This window comes from Phalacrocorax carbo, chromosome 10 (assembly GCF_963921805.1).
Source record: "Phalacrocorax carbo chromosome 10, bPhaCar2.1, whole genome shotgun sequence".
In the NCBI taxonomy this organism is placed as follows: Eukaryota; Metazoa; Chordata; class Aves; order Suliformes; family Phalacrocoracidae; genus Phalacrocorax; species Phalacrocorax carbo.
The window spans coordinates 2,330,144-2,346,399 of NC_087522.1; the positions used below are offsets into that span (position 1 = coordinate 2,330,144).

General features: G+C 55.9%; 1 long non-coding RNA gene across 1 annotated transcript in view; it reads right to left on the reverse strand.

The window, feature by feature from the left end:
- LOC135315152 (uncharacterized) overlaps positions 1-10,173 on the reverse strand; it is a 29,963-nt gene extending 19,790 nt beyond the window's left edge. The window contains exon 1 of the long non-coding RNA XR_010374589.1: positions 7,974-10,173. This is a non-coding gene — a long non-coding RNA (uncharacterized LOC135315152). The remainder of the gene's footprint in view (positions 1-7,973) is intronic.
- Between the last annotated feature and the right edge of the window lie 6,083 nt (positions 10,174-16,256).

A 16,256-nucleotide genomic window follows, 5' to 3' on the forward strand; every position in this document is an offset into this window, starting at 1 on the left:
TGCTTGGAAACGCCAGGTTTTATCGCCGTACAAAGCCGCATCCCACAGCTGCTTAAAGCATCACCCAAACAGCATGCGCAGCGCTAAGGAGCTACAGACAACATGGATAAAGTCGCCCTGGCTGAGCTTCTGACTGTTCAGAGCATCCTCACAGTGGTACCCGTGCATGTAGAGCTGGCCAAGCGTCTCCCTTGCACCCCAGCCCTGCTGGAGCTGTGGAACAGCCCCCAGGGCGCAGGACCCCCGGCACATCCCCGGAGCAGCAGAGCATAGCGGCTCGGGGAACCGGGGTGGGTTTGGCCCCGTTTAGCAGAAGGCAGCGCGGCACACACCTCCCTGCCCAGGGCAGCGCCACGTACCAACGGGGCAGGGAGGCGGGGAAGGGCAGCACACCCCAGCCCAGCCCCACGGCTGCCGTGGCACACAGAGCTGCCGGCCCCAGGCACTGGAAAACCAGGCAACGTCGCTTTTGCAGCACAGCCCCTTTTGCAGGCAGCCCGAGAGTCAGAAGAACATATTTTATCATATACATAATCGCAAAGAAAAAAAACCCCTCGTCTTCTAGATTCCCAGACAGTACACTCAGCATCCTCATGCTACTGATGTAATCCTGGAGAAAAGTCCCCTGGGCCCAGCCTTGCTAAGCCGAAGCTGCACCGAGCCCTCGGCTTCAGGCCCTCGCCCGTGCGCGGAGGTGGGCCAGTCTCCCCGCAGCCCCTCGGGGCTGCACTGCAGGGGTACCCCGGGCATGTTTTATGGACCCGTTTATACATTTGTTGAGTGTCTGTATTCACTCTGCACCCACAGGGAACATTAATAGCTCAGTAAAGCTCTTTGCTAATACTATTCTTGCTGTCCTTTGTGTTCAGCTGCAGTAAAAATTAGCCAGGAATAAAATCTGACATAATAATAAATAGGAATAAAACCAGCACAGCAGATTCCTTGGGTAACTGCATAAACAGGTACCCACCTTCAACCCCAGACTGTCACGTTAACTACAGGCAACTGCGAGGCAAACCCTGAGCTGAGGTACAACAAGTGAAATGCAAGATAAGTCAGTGGCGTGACGCCAGGGTGCATATTTGACCCAAATTGCTTAAACTACAGCTGGTTGAGTGATTCACTGTGTCCAGCTCCATCAATGGGGCTGGCCTGGCTCTCTGTTTGTGACTTGTCTCCAGAGAGACGGAGGGTTTCTTTGTTTTGTTTGTATGAACGCCTTGGTTATTCAGGGAACCGTGACACACGCGGTGGGAACATTGGCTGGCTGCTCCTGGAGAAGATGCACATGGTGGATCCATATTTGGACCTGGCTGCTCGGCTCCCCTGGGACTCCTCCTGCTCTCACTTGACCTCAGGAGCATCACTGGTGTCTTTGCATGACCCATAACTCTGTCCTGCTCCCCAGCTCACCTGGCAGAGGAGGGCTATGGCCAAGAGAGGTCTCTGTGTGTAGAGGGAGGAGAATGTAAGGACTTGGCTGGATCCCAAGCATCCCTCTAGCCCAGTCTGTGCTCTTTGAGGGACGGCTACCCCTGGAACACCAGGAAGGAACAGACGTGGTCAGAGACACCTGAAGCTGGAGAACACCTCCAGCTTAACACCCCTGTGTGTTCGACAGCTCTTGGTGCTTGCTCTCCCTCGAACCCCTTGTGCCCACCTCAGAGGAGGTGGGTGGCACAGAGCGGGGCACCTGGTCTACCCGTGGGCAGGCGGACTAGGGGCAAAGGGGCTCTGCACCCAAAACCATGCACCCTAAGGCAGGTTAGCCCCGTACGGGCTCAGGCAAAGGAGAACTGCCGGGAATCTCCCCCCATACCGCAGCGCCCCACCGCACGGTGCCTCCTGCCACCCTGCCCCGTCGCACTCTCTTTAAGCCACTTGAGTTGGAGAGAGGAATATTAAATGAAGAGAGCCGGGCCCTCGGGGCTGCCCGGCTGCGACGCTCCCTCCGTGCTAAAGAGAAACACGCCCCAGATACTTGAAATACAAAAATCTCAACCTGGGATCAATTTTTTTTCTTTTTGAGCCAATTTGTGGGAAGAAAAATCCACTCGACTTTAGGAGCGGGCGGAGGAAGGAGATGAAAACAATTAGATACCATCTCAGCGGCCGTTTCATGCTCTTCCAGGCTGAAATTGGCTCCTTTCTCCCAATTAACTTTCCATAACGTGGAGTGCTGCCTTCAAGGGTTTTGGAAATACCAAACACAAACGTGTTCAGAGCTGCTGGAGTTTTCCGGTGTCGGTAACACCGTCCCCAGGCTGTGGGAGTCCTGCCCCCCGCACCACGAAATGCCCTTAGTGACAGATTTACAGCAGGACCATCTGCAGTCCCTCCTGGGGGAAAGGCGCGGACCGCGGCGCCCTTGCTCCTTCTCCTTCCAAGCGTGTTTTCCAACAGAAAACTACCTTTTTCCTCAAAATGGGAATTTCCCCAGGAAGCAGCCACGGTCAGCGAAACTCTTCCTTTCTGCTTTGCCTTTCAAGTCACCTAAAACTGCACATTTCATTTTCGTGGCCGGAAAAACCAGAAGCCAACCCAGCATCCGCGCTGCAACGCTGGCCACGGTGGCCAAGCCTCGTCCACCCCATGGACTCCCACGGTCACCGCCGCGGAGCCACCCCGACGGCTCTGAAGCCGTTTGGGCTTTGCCACGACCGCGGGCATCGGGGTTAAGTCGCACTGGGTGGGGATGGAGGGGAAACGGTAGACACTCACCCCGTCCGAGTGTGGCCAGAGCAAGCAGAGCTTCTGGCTGGGGGTTGAGCAGAGAAGCAGACGGGGCGGTGGGCATCGTGGTGAGCCTCAGCATCCAGCCCAGCCGGCCCCATGGGAGCACCAGCCCGACCCCAACGCCGTCTGATTTTTTTTCAGGGGGGAACACAGAGACACGAACCCTCCAGCACTTTGAGGTGGGCTCAGCCTTTCCGCTGGCAGAGCACAGCCGCCTTCCAGCCGCTGGGGCAGCAGATGGCAAATTGACATGAAAAAATGCTGAAAATGAAAATGCAACAAAATGCTACACAGTTGCCTGTCCCTTTCGATTCAGTTTTTGGTCAGCTAAATTGTTATTGAATAAGGCAAGCTGCGTCAAAAATGTACTTTAATGAAGTGCAGCAGGGGCTCTGGCATTATTTCCCAAGCCCCACTAAGATTTTAATCCCCCGGCTCTCTAAGCCACTGCGCGACATATGCTTTAAAGAGGATATTTTTTGCTCCCTGGTATTTCACGCATGTTATATTTTAAAGACTGCTGCCAGTTTAGTTTAGGCCCAAAACGTTGGTGTCACTCGGGGGATGGAGGAGGGGGGAGGTACTTCGCCAAAGTGATTAAAAATAATCCCAGAGCAACCTTGGAGGATGGCGACCGCCACCGCCACGCGGCACACAACCCGAGTCCCCTCGCGTCCCCCTCAGCCGCTCTGGAGGTGCCCAAAAAGATTTTGGGAGGGATCCTAAAATGTCGGGGGGTGATGGGCATCCTCCACACCCAGCCTCCCCCTCCAGCCCAGCGCCGATCTGGCCACCGAGGATAATCCCGGGGGAGTCCCCAGGCACCAAGAACAGACTTTGCTAATTAGTCCTGGCTTATCTCAAGCAAACTTTCTGCTCTGTTTGGTTAAGACTGGCCCGGAGTGACTAATATCTGCAGCAGGGAGGAAAAGCCCTCCTGGCATCCCTCTTCTTGCCTGGGAGAGCCTCGCTCGGGGAGATATTAAAGGCTTTTGTTTCCAGGAGCTGTCAAACCCCTCACCTTTCACAGGCACTAAAACGGCCAAGGGAAAAAATATATGCGAGTGGAATAATAATTTTTAACTCATAAATTTGAGCTCGTAAATCAAGGATTGACGGAGCAGTCGTTGTAATGTCTCGTGAGTTAACATTCGAGGTTTTCTTTCACCTGAGGAAAAGGAAAAAAATACCCAAGTCTCTGCCCTTCCACTCCAGAGATTGCTATAAATCACCTTAATGTTACACTCTTGCTCTTAAACAGACCAAAAGCATGAGCGTGGGGAGCAGATAGCGAAACCGGGTAATTCAAAAAGTACAGTACGGGGAAGAAAGCTTTTTTCTTTTAAAAAAAAAAACAACCCAATAGACCCAAACTATTCCTTCTCCGCTTTTAAAAACAGAAGGCAAATCCTGCACTCCAAGAAACACACCCCTGGGGACCCAGGCCAAGCCTCGGTCCTGGTCCTGCCGTGGCGCTGGGCTCGGTGAGGGCACGGGGACAGCGTGGCGGCCGCTGGCAAACTGCGGAAGGGGCTGTCTGTCTCCCTGGGTTTGAATTTGGGACTGAGGAAAACGAGAGAAAACAGAGGCACGAGGGGATCAGGCACGTGTGTAAGGGAGGGATGGAAAGGGATGGAGAATCCGGCCACCCGGCGCCCCTGTCTGTCCTCCGCCGAGCTGGGGGCATCACCGCAACGCGTGCCGCGGCCGCCCGCCGTGCGCCACGCTCTGCCGCCGCCGCGAAAGGGAGGGCGGCACAGAGCCGCGCGTACCCGAACGGGGGGCACCCCACCCAAACCGGGGGTGCCCGACGCACCCCAACTGGAGATGGAGCAGCTGCACAAGACGGGCAGCAACAGAAGAGGAGCCCAGCCCGGGCACCCCGCAGAGAGGGCATCTGCAGAGCCGGGGCCGTCACCCACCTGCTAGCGAAGTCCCACCACCCCGGCTCCTCCCCTGGGAGGGCTACGGTGGGAAGGAGGGGACACGATGGGAATAGATGGAATGGAGGAAAAAATGTGGAGTTGGGCACTGGGCTGTGGCAACATGCAGATTCAGTCTCTCACAAAGTAAAAAAATATATATTCCTCCCTGGGATTTCCTATGATTTTATCGCTTTTGGATAAGAAGGATAAAGCTCAGCAGATCTGAACCCAGCAGCCCAAGTGCTGAAGGTGCTTTGACCCCCGCCCAGAGGTCCTCGACCTCCACCACTGCTGCGCCCGGTCCAGCCGCGAGCAGATCCCTGCCGCTCCCACCCAGGGCTCTGCGGGGGCTCCAACCCCCAGGGCCCAAAGGGTCGCTGCCACCCCCGGGGCTGTCCCCAAACCGTCAGCGAGGAGCTGGCGCGGAAGGTGCCGAACGGATGCGATGTCGGGTCGGGGAGGCTGCGGCCACGTGGCCGGCAGGACGCCGGGAGGAGGAGGAGGAGGAGGAGGAGGAAGGCATTGGCATGCGGAGCACAAGTGCGTGCACGGCACTCTCCTCTGCCTAATCCGGAGGGTTCAAAGCAGCCGGGTGGTGCCGGGCGCAGCTGCGGCGTCTGAGCTCCAACAGGTGACGGCTCAGCTGTCCCCCTCCCCAAGGGACTGCTAACTGCAGAGGGGGGCTGGCCTGGGGGCCAGCGGGACCCCAACGCTTCAGCCGGCTCCTCCTTGGCGGCTGCGTGCAGCTTCGTCCGGCTCCCTCCCCTCTGTGCCCAGCGGGACGGCACATCGCGGTGGGATGGGGCACGGCTGCTGGGAGGCATTACTTGTGCAAAATCCTCCTAAAAAGTGCTCTGACTTGCTGGGGAAGGCAGGACTGACCTGTTCTGCACAGTGCTGGAGGCGTGGAGCCGGCACTCAGAGCCTGCAAGCAGCACGTGGGTTGTTTGCTCTGTGCCGGCACCCGGTCCCCTGCCAGCACATGGTCCCCCTCCAGCACCCGGTCCTCTGCCGATGGAGCTGGGGAGGGGACGGAGGAGCAGGGAGAGCAGCCCGGGGACATGGGTGGGTTCAGCCCTTCCCAGCCCCAGCCCTGGGCAAATTCCCGTGGTAAAGGCTACGCTGCGGGAGGCGCTGAACGGCCCCTCGCTGGGAAATATTTTACCCCATCACTTTCAAAAACCCGTTTGCAACCAGCATCCGTCAGCGCAACTGCCCCCGGTCCCAGTGCATCCAGCAGCACGACCAGGAGAGGCCGCCTGGGCAAATCCAGCCAACCCTCTGTGCATCCAGTGAAGCTGGAGGGATTTTTTATTTCAACTCCTAACTGTCTGGTTCCTCTCTGGTGGCTGCACCAGCAGAAGAGGCCATCTGTCACCAGCTGGGTCGAAACGCAGCGACGGGCAGGGGGCTGTGGCAGAAACACTTGCCCGGCCAAAATCCGCATCCGTAGCAGCCGGCGGTCGCCGCCGGGCTCGTGGCGTGGGCAGAGAGGGCAGAGAACTGCAGCATCCCGCCGCGATCCCATCCCCGCCGCGAAGGGGTGCCCAAATTTCCCTCGTTTGTATATGAAAATAACAAAGCGGGGCCTGAAATATTGCCCCACCGGCTGCAGCCAGGCACGACCGGTCGGATAAACGGCTCGCTCACCTCCCGCACCCAAGAAATATCGATTAAAATATTAAAAAGTACCCTGAGCCATCGGTTTCCCATGGGTGGCCATGCAGGTGTGGGGGGCAGGTCCCTGCACCCCCCCCCCCAGCCCTGCAGAGCCACCGGCATCGCCAACGACCCGCTCGAGTTCTCACTAAGTCACTCGAGCCGCCATCATCTGAGCAGCACCATTATTCACGCAGGCTCCAGACCTCGTTCCCCACTGTTAATTTCTACTTATCTGCATATTTTATTGAAAATTAAAATCCTTTTGCGTTTTTCCCAGGGCTCGGTCGTGAACGATCTTTTCTCGCAGCCCCACTTGACTCCAATTAGTTGGGATAACAAAGCTGCCGCTGTTGGAGGATTATTGACAAATGCTCAAGGAAAAAAAATGGCAAGAGAATAGTCTATTAAAATGACAGCTTTTTAAGCCTGGAAACAAAACCGCCTGGCAATTAATAGTGCTGGGGAGGCACGGAAAATACAAATTCTTAGTTTTTTTGATGGCATTTCAATTGATTAGCCCACTCGAGCCATTACTTTGTGCTTTGCTTCTCGTTAACTGGCGGGTCACCATCGGCATCCCTCCCAAGCCGCTGCATCCATTCCCCGCCGGGGACCGCAGGGACATCGGCACCAGCCGCTGCTCCGCGACAGGAGCCCGGGGAAGCTGGGAACATGGAAATGCACCCCGCAAAGGAGAGGCAGCCCCTGCCCTGCCCGCCCGTGGGGGACGCTGCCCGTTTCCCAGGCCTCGTGCTCGCGCTGAGCTGCCCGTAGATACAGTTCCCATGGGCGCCCGTTGGCGCCGGCGCTGGGCTCCTGCCCCTAAAAACCTGCTCGATGCAGCTGCAACTATGGCACAAAAGGACTGAGAAGCATTGAGAGCAGCACAACTCATTCACTGATAACTCGTTAATGGCGTTTCATATTTTTTTCCCCTGGCATTTAAAAAAAAAAAAGAAAATAAAGAATAGGGGGGTAAAAATGAAGCATACTTGATAAAGGGCAGTAAGTGTTATCCCTAAAAAAAAAAAATAAATAAAAACCTCACAGAGCTTTTTTTCTTTCATAGGTGGCTCGGACAGCTGGCTCTTTAAATATTAATCAGGGGCTCATTGATATGCAAATATGGTAAGAGGGAATAATGCTCCCGCAGCTGCGCAGCCCCCAGCAGCCCCAGCCGAGTGTTGGCCTCCTCTCCACCATGAATGGAAATATCTGAGGACACAGGTGCAGGGAGCCGACCGCGAGCAAGGTCCTGCTTAATAAGGTAATTTGTGAGCGATGCTCTATAGAGACGAACCGGAGCAATCTTTTACCACTTGACAGTATCTGACCACTAAACAAGGTGTTAATCTTATAATTGTGGTGTTGACTGTTCCCTAGCACAGCGTTCCTGGCCTTTTGCCCTGACACTTGGCCAGTTAAAATCAACTTAACTGACAGGTCGGACGGGCGCCAACCGATCGGCGATAAATTATTTATTGTTCTATTTCCAGAATAACAAGTAAACAGGAAAGACGGGGCATCCCACAGAGAGAAGAACCAGTTTGGCTACGCATCGTTGCACCGAGTCGTGTGGCTCCGCGTGGGCACCCCTGTCCCCCGTCCCCCGTGGGGCCGTGCCGAGCGGCCGCGCTCCCCGGCTCTCACCTCTTTCTGCCGGGAAGGTGACCACATCCCATCTTGGAGGAGCAAAGCCATCTCCACGGACGGGTCTGGTGGTGGCATCCGTGTCCAGGGACCTGCAGGTGGGGCGTGGGGGTGGTCATGCCCTGTTCCTCACGCAGCTCCTGATACCCACTCTCCTCTTCGGTGAGCTGGGGGCCGAGAAGAGAGACCAAAGGCAACATCAGAGCCTGCCGTGGACGTCACCGTTGGGTGTCTGCTGGCTCCTTCTGCTAGAGTAAGGGGTGATTTGGGAGGTGGACCAGGTTAGGGGTGGCAAACATGAGCTCCCCAGCCCAGGGACCTTGGGTCACCACTGTGTCCTTGCTCCCAGGCCAGCTGTGCTGCCCACAGTGGGGACCTTTAGCTGCTGTAGGAAAGTCAACTGGGAAAGTGGGTCAGAGCCTTCAGCAGCATTTCGGGTAACCGGAGCCAGCGGAGTCAGACACAGATAAGTACCTGCAGAGCTCAGTTCACGCATTTTGCTCTCTCCTGCCATTTGCTGTCAGCATAGGTGGGTCCCCAGACCAGGGAAAGATGGTAAGGGCGGCCCTCAGTGAGGGCACCAGGAAAGGCACCCTCCATCAACACCCAACACAACCCAGCGCGCCGCGTTTCTGATTTAAACGCACATAACCCCTCGCCATCCTTCTTGGGAAGGGATGTCTGTGCTCATTCCTCCTGCTGATGGGTAGGACCAGCTCGATGGAGACGCGCTGGGGCCGCTCCATCCCACACGGGACACAACAGACGCGTCCTGCCCTTCTGTAACAGCAAGAGGAAACAAGCTCCGAGGCTGCGGATACAATACCCGCTGCCCCAGAGTATTTTTAAGATTTGCCTCCTGCGGTTACCGTCCTCCTTTTCCCTGCCAAGCTTCCTTGCCGGGGCTCCTGGTGATGAATGACCTCGTCCGGGTACCGCCGGTACCAGGCGCAGGCAGCTGCGAGGCTTTTTTCCCGGGCGGGCGCCGCAGATGGCTGCTCCGCCGCCGAGCCCACAGCTGCACGCTCCCCGCTCGCCCCTCGGCAGCCAGCGCGCACCCGCGCCACAAAAGGGACAGAAAACGTAATTAATTAGAGAAAAGGAGCAAGCGGGAAGGGATGCTGGGATGTCTCAAGGAGGCGACCAAGCCACCCGCGGCTCGCCCTGCCACCAGCGCGTCCGGCCTCGCCGCGGCTGGCGCCGGCAAGTCTCCAGCGGGGCGAGCGCTTGGATCGGCAGAGGGGTGTCGGGGCAAGGGTTGTACACGCAGTGCGGTCATTCCCAAAGGAGCTGAAGGCCTTGCTGGAGACAGGGAGAAGCACAACTTCTCATCCTTGTCTCCTGACTCCACTTCCGACTTTGCTGGAGTCGGTCCTTGGCCTCCGGGTCCCGCTTAAGGGGCAAAGCTCAGCTCCTGTTGTGCTCCCTCGCAGGCAGGGCTGGATGTGGCCGCTACCGCCTTCGCACGGGTGTGGGTGCTACAACCACTGTAGGTGCAGGCAGCGTCTCCCCTCCGTCTGGGGACAGACAGGGTCATCTCAGAGACTGAAGTCCTATAAATTCAGTCACCTTTGAATTCGTTTAAAGTTTCGCAAAACCTCCTTAGCCTGTATAAAAGTTACTTTTTTCCAGGAGATAAGGACAATTCTACCTAGACTTACAGACTGGCCTTTTGTTTCCAAAGTACATTTATCTGCCTTAGTATCTCAGCATTTGTGTTACTGTTAATTATTAATAATTAATGCTTAATGATAAATTACTACTCATAATGATTGCTATTTTGTATACAAGAGATTTGCCTCTTTCTAACACTTTACTGGGAGCAAAACTGGTTCCATAACCCGGAGCGGGGAAATCCCACTTTCCCCCTTAGACCCCACTTTCCATCACTTCAGGGCAGCAGTTGGCTCTCCCAGCTTGGCCCAGGAGACTGAGATTAATTTGCCAATGAAATGCACCAGCCCTGGGGCAGCACCCGGGGTTGCCCATGCCGCACTGGCAGGGTTAACGCACCCAGCGCAAGAGCCGTCTTGCCTTGCATCGGCTGCCAGCGCTCACCCCGCAGATGCAACTCCGATCCCTCCGATTTGTTGCCGCCTCCTTAAAAGCATAAAACTTTTATCCGAGCTGACAAGCAGGGCTATGCCGTGGTCCTCAGCCGAAATAACCCCCAAAGGGCCGAACCCCACGAGCCCGGAGCCGCTCTGGGAGGATGGAGTTTGCATCGCGCCGAGGGCCGGCGGAGGACGCGGCTGTGCCGACACCAACGGCTCCCCGCGTGCCGGCGTTGCAGACAGCTGCTGCAGAGGTATCTTTTTACCCTGGACCTTGTTAAGGAACAAAAGCTTAGGAGAGTGTGGGCGGCTGGGCTAGACGGAGAATAAACAGGGGATTAGCGGCGTATAGCCCCCGAGCGAGGATCGGGCTCTTTTTTCCCCTGCACTTGAAACCCAACTCCTCGCCGCGGCGGCGGCGGGTCCCGCACCAGCCGGGAGCGATTCTTCCCCTCCCAGCGCTGCAGCCGTGCATTGCTAGCTGGGCAAAATTAGCTTTTGCAAGAGTTTTTATGCCGGCTGGGCAGCTAGCCCTTGGGCTTCTATTTTTTTGGTCTATTTTTTTTTTGTACCTGTGGAAAACAAGAGGCCAGGCGATGCCTTAGCGCGGCACATCTCTGCCCCAGCCTGCCTGCGTCGAGCGGGGAGCAAACACCTCCCCGGCCAAGCTGGGATAAACTCTCCGACGTTCCTCAAATAAACCCACACAAGGCAATCTGCCTGCAGCCACGGCGTGGCCTGGTGGTATATGACCTGTGAAAAGGGAAAAAAAAAAAAACCAAAGGAAAAAACAAATTCCCCGTCTCACCCACCCACGCGCGTACACGGGGAGCTGCAAGGCGAGGGCACAGAGCAATAAACAGCTCGTTCCCGGCCTGGCCGGCACGGGCTGAGAGGCGCTGCCAGCCCGGCGGTGATGTGCATTGTGCGTGCGTTTTATATACACGCCATAAAAATAATGCTTTATGAAGGATATATAAGCGCCTGGGCCAGGCAGGGCCAGGCAGGGCCAGGCAGCTGGGAGCTTGGCTGGAAGCAGCGCAGGCAGCGGGACCCGGCACCCTCCAGCTACGGGGACACTGGTGGCTCCTGGCGCCGTGGCATGATGTCCTCGTGCCTCTTCCACAGGGACCCCAGGCCCAGAGCGCCTGCAGGGTGGCTCGGTTTTTGCCTCTTTTTTTTTTTTTTGGCTTGTCAGTCTCTCCCTTTTAAGCAGGAAAGGGAGCGGGTGTGCAGGCGGGGCAGCCCTGCCCGGGGAGCTGCTCCGTCTCGAAATGGATGTTCGCTCTGGACGGGAGCAGCGAGCAGCCAGTGCTTCTTGCGGGGGTGGAAATGACTTAAAGACCCACCTGAAAGCATCACGCTTCCCCTTCAGAAATAGCTCCAAACAGAAATCACTTGAAACGATGCAATCAATGCTTTCTCCCCCTTGTAAAACCAAACATTTCAGCTTAATACAAGTTCGGGGGGAAAAAAAAAGGTAATTCATGTGAACTTTTCTCCCTGGAAAACAATCTGGAGAATGTCTCGTTCTGCAGAAACACACAGGCAAAACCAGAGAGACCCGTCCTGCTGCTCATCCCCGGGCTCCCCGCAGCGTTTCTGGAGCTGCCGCCTCCCCGGAGCAGCCCGCGAGCGCTGGGATGCTCAGGTCGCTCCTTCCCATGGAGCCATGCCCCGGCAGGGACGCCCTATTTTTGGCCCAAAATGCGGTAAGGCTTTGCACTAGGCTAACACTTAATAAACATTTGCATGAATTAGCAGAACGTGACATTGTGCAGCCCGATTCCTGACCGCGACCTGCCAGCCCGGGCCGGGGCCGGCGCTGCACATGTGGGTTCCTGGAAAATGGAAGGCCTTATGGTAAATATTGGGAAAATAACCCCTCTAATACATACATCCCTAAATGCTTTTTCAGCTGATCAGATTTTACTTGGTTAAATCAAAGTTCGTGTGATAAGCAGAGCTCCAAAATACCCAGGGGCCGATATTCGGTCCCATCCCTCTCGCATCTCTCCTTACCCCAAACACGTGCGCCGGCGCGGTTAAGCGTGCGCTGAGCCGAGCCTGCACCAAATAACCGACCAAGCTCCCCTGGCCTCTTCTGCAGGGATGAAAAACGATGCTCCTCAACGTAAGGCTCCAGAAAACACCCATTCGGCCCTACAGCGCAGCGTGCCTCTGCGTTTGTCAGCCGAACGCGAGGATTTCCTCCTCTACAAAGCTGGAAAAGTATCCAGTCCAGGTCACTCCATGCTCTGTAACGAGCAATTATTCCTTTCTAAAGTAAAATGAAATAAGAACCATTCCCATAATCACCTACTGGATTTTATCAGCGTGTTTGGGTTACGCTTTTGCCCCTTTGGCTAATGCCTAATTGATTCTTTAATCTCTACAACTTTTTTATTGACTGATACAAGAGCCATTTAGCCCATCAGCGGCAGGAAAGCAGCCTGCAAACCCTCCGAGACCCACGACACGCTGCTAGGATGACCTCATCTAAAGCCAACGCTTTATTTGATAATCTATCACTTATTTATTATTCTAACTAACCGCTTGCAGGTGGTGTGATTTTAGTATAATTGTCCCGGCAACGGGCACGCACAGGGAAAAGCTCAGCAATGTGCAATCTTATCCGGAGCTGCTACCGCAGGGGAAGCGGGCTCCTGTGCCGGGGGAAACGGGGGAAAACCCGGCGTTTTGGTGACGTGAAGGGCACGGCAAAGTCCCACCAGCTGCGGAAAACCGAAGGCAGGGGCCTGGCCTGACCGCCGGCTCGCTGGGGGAAGGTGAGGCAGAGCGGGATGGAAAACCCCGCTGCCATCGGGGGGGGACCCACGTGGGGCCCGGCGTCGCGGCTGGGGCACAACTTGCCCAGGGACGATTCGGCGCCGCAGCTCAGCCCCTTCCTCCCCACCTGCCTGCGTGCAAAACCTGAGTCAGCTGAGGATTTGAGGCAGGGACAAGGTACCAGGACGTGGGTGTCCCCTCGCAAGCCTTGCACCAGGCTGCCGTGGTCCTGGTCCCCCAAGGGGGTCAGCGCTGGGATCGCCTACGGGAGCAGCACGGGTGGCACGCGGACTCCAGAAGGTTCGGGCTGCCACATCCAATGTAAAACCCTGCACAAATGAAGAACATGGGTTTGGGGTTTATTTCTGGACAGCTCTGTATCGTTTTTTTTCCTACCACGGCCCTGGAGCGGGTTCTCGGCCCTTTGGCACCCCGCCTGCAGCGACGACGGGGCGAGGCGGGATGGAGCCCCCGGGGGGTGCCCTCAGCTCCGCGCCGGGGAGCCTGAAGGCACACGGTGCCACAAAGCTGCCGCTGCTGCCCAGAGGCCAGAGCTGGCAAGGACGGCCCCGCCACGGCAAAGTGGGGGGGTTTGCTGCCGTCCCGGGGGGCTGCTCCCGCCGGACCCCCTCCGGCTGTGCCGCTCCCCAAACTGGGACCCAAAGGAGGCAGCAGATGATAGGAACAAGCCCGTGAATTGACAGCGCGACTCTGAGCCATCCAGCAACGGGCTTTTAAGACCAATTAGTCCTGCATTAGTCTCTGAGACTTTTGAGCTAGAAATCCCCCCAGGATTCAAGCCTCTTAAAGCATTTTCCCAGCGAGGGAAGGGTTTGAGGATGAGGAGGCAGGTGCCAGCAAGCATCGCTAGGTGCCCAGGAGGGGCCTTTCCGCATTAGCTGCCCCCTTGTCGTCTGGCCAGGCTCCTTCAACCAAGCCAAAGGCCTCAGCAAAAGAGGAAAATGGCATTTTGAGTGGCAAGACCCCGTTGGGGCTTCAGATTTAACCCCAGCTGGGGGAAAAAAATAAAGCAGGGGGGCTGGGAAAATCATTTTTTCATTAAAATAAAAATTGATCCATAATGAAAATAGACTTCTAATGGGAAAAGTTTAGTGCAAATGGAAGCTTTTAAAGATTCTTTTGACTGACAATAACCTGAAGACCCTCCAGGAACTCCAGCCCAGAATAATCAGATTAAATGAAAACTAATATACGATCCTGAAATTCATCCCATGCTGGTCTAAACGTATAGCAGCTGGGTAATTTAGCCTACAGGTTTCTGCCTCATGCCCAGCAGTTCACACTGAATTGTTTAGCCAAACTTAATCTACTGGGAAGGAAAAAAGCTCTTTCCTTTAATATGTGTTAAAGTAAAGCCAGCTTCTAAAAGCAGCTGGGAGCAGGGAAGGTATACGACTACACGTATTTTCTGTGGGAACTCCCAGGCTGAAGACTGACGACTTTAAAATAAACAGCTACAAGTTATAAATGACCCAGGGATAAGGAGATCTCTGGGTTGGTGCATTGTAGCTGCCAGTACGGATAACACCAGCACCGTCTCGTGAGCCCTGCGCAAGGGCCTCGCACGGGCACAAGCTCACGTCCTCCGGCAGCTCCTCACCACCCACGCGCCGCAGGGCTCACGGTCCCAAAACACGAACCCCATCCACGCTTTTACTCAGAGAAAGGTTTGGAAATGCGATCTCAAAAAAAAAAAAAAAATCAAATGGAAGGAATGACTTTTTCCCCAAATCTTAGAGTTTTTACACCAACCCTAGAGGTTTGTTTGGGTTTTTTTAAAGGAAGGCTGCCAGTTCGAGGGGGTTTGGTGAGGGGCAGGTGTCCTCCCAGGGCCCAGCGAGCAGCGTGATGATGATGATGGAGGTGGGAACCTCTCCGTGCTCCTGCAGCAGAAATAAACCCCGATGGGAAAACAGAACTTCCAAATATAAATCCATCATGAGAGATTTTCCAGCTGAGTCCTAAATTCCCATGGGAGAGTAAACATGGTGTACATCAACACATAGCACAGGTTTCCATCTTACGGCCAGAAGGCGGCTCTCCTGGAGGGCTTGGAGACAGGTAGGTGATCTGTAAAACCTGGAAAGCCCTTGCAACTTTATATTCAATGGGGTATAAAAAAAAAACCAAAGCCCAGGGAGGCTTCCTCTTTCTGGGGGAAGAGCAGCCCAGATGAGCTCGGCCAAGGCTGCGGGATCCAACCCTGCCGCAGCTGGCGGCCAATGTGCAGAAATACAAACCCAGCTGTGCTTGCTAGGGGGGGTCTCATGCTTTCAAAAGGCTGTAATCTTGGCAAAAAGGGAAAAAAAGGTGGTCTAATCCTGCAGGCCGGACCTCCCGCTGGCTGGAGTCGCTGGGCTGGTACCTGCCCCGGTGGTGGTCATCCCCAGGGCTTGCCTTGGGGAGCCCCGGCTTTGGGTGTGCAGCAGAGCGGGTGCCCCCAGGGACACGGCAGCGGGTTGGAGGGCTGCAGAAGTAAAAAAACACCTGCAATGACATCAGGGGGAAAAAAAAAAAATACAAGCAAGGAAACTTCTACAGCAACACAAAAGAAAGCTGAAGGGGCCGACCGCCTGCAGCGCTGCGTCCAGCCCTGGAGCCCTCGACACAGGAAGGACACGGGGCTGCTGGAGCGGGGCCAGAGGGGGCACAGAAATGCTCCGGGGGCTGGAGCCCCTCTGCTGCGAGGCCGGGCTGGGAGAGCTGGGGTCGGTCAGCCTGGGGAGGAGAAGGCTGCGGGGAGACCTTATTGAAGCCTTTCAGTACTTAAAGGGGGGCTGTAGGAAGGGTGGGGGCGACCTCTTTAGCAAGGCCTGTTGTGACAGGACAAGGGGTGATGGTTTTAAACTAAAGGAGGGGAGATTTAGGCTAGATAAAAGGAAAAATTTTTTACACTGAGGGTGGTGAAACCCTGTCCCAGGTTGCCCAGAGAGGTGGTCGATGCCCCATCCCTGGAAAACATCCAGGCCAGGCTGGACGGGGCTCTGAGCGACCTGATCTGGCTGAAGATGTCCCTGCTCACTGCAGGGGGGTTGGGCTGGATGGCTTTTAACGGTCCCTTCAGCCCAAACCCTTCTGTGATTTGAAGACCTGCCCCGAGGCACGGTCCCGGGAACTCGCAGTAGCCCCCGGGCACGTTGGACGTGGCGTTAGGATGCGCAGAAAATTGAGCCTGCTGTATTTGGTCACCCATGAAGGGAAGCTCTGCTGCAAGCAGGGCAGGAGCCGGGGTGCAAGGGGCAGCGCCGGCAGGTCCAGTGTGGTCCCCCATCCAGCATGTCCCCACCACGGGCAGGGGCAGGAGCTCGACCTTCAGCGCAGGTTAAACACGAGCATCCTCGAGCTTGTGATTCCTTCCCCCAGGAGGATACATAGGGGCAGTTCACACTGAATTGTTTAGCCAAGCTTAATCTACTGG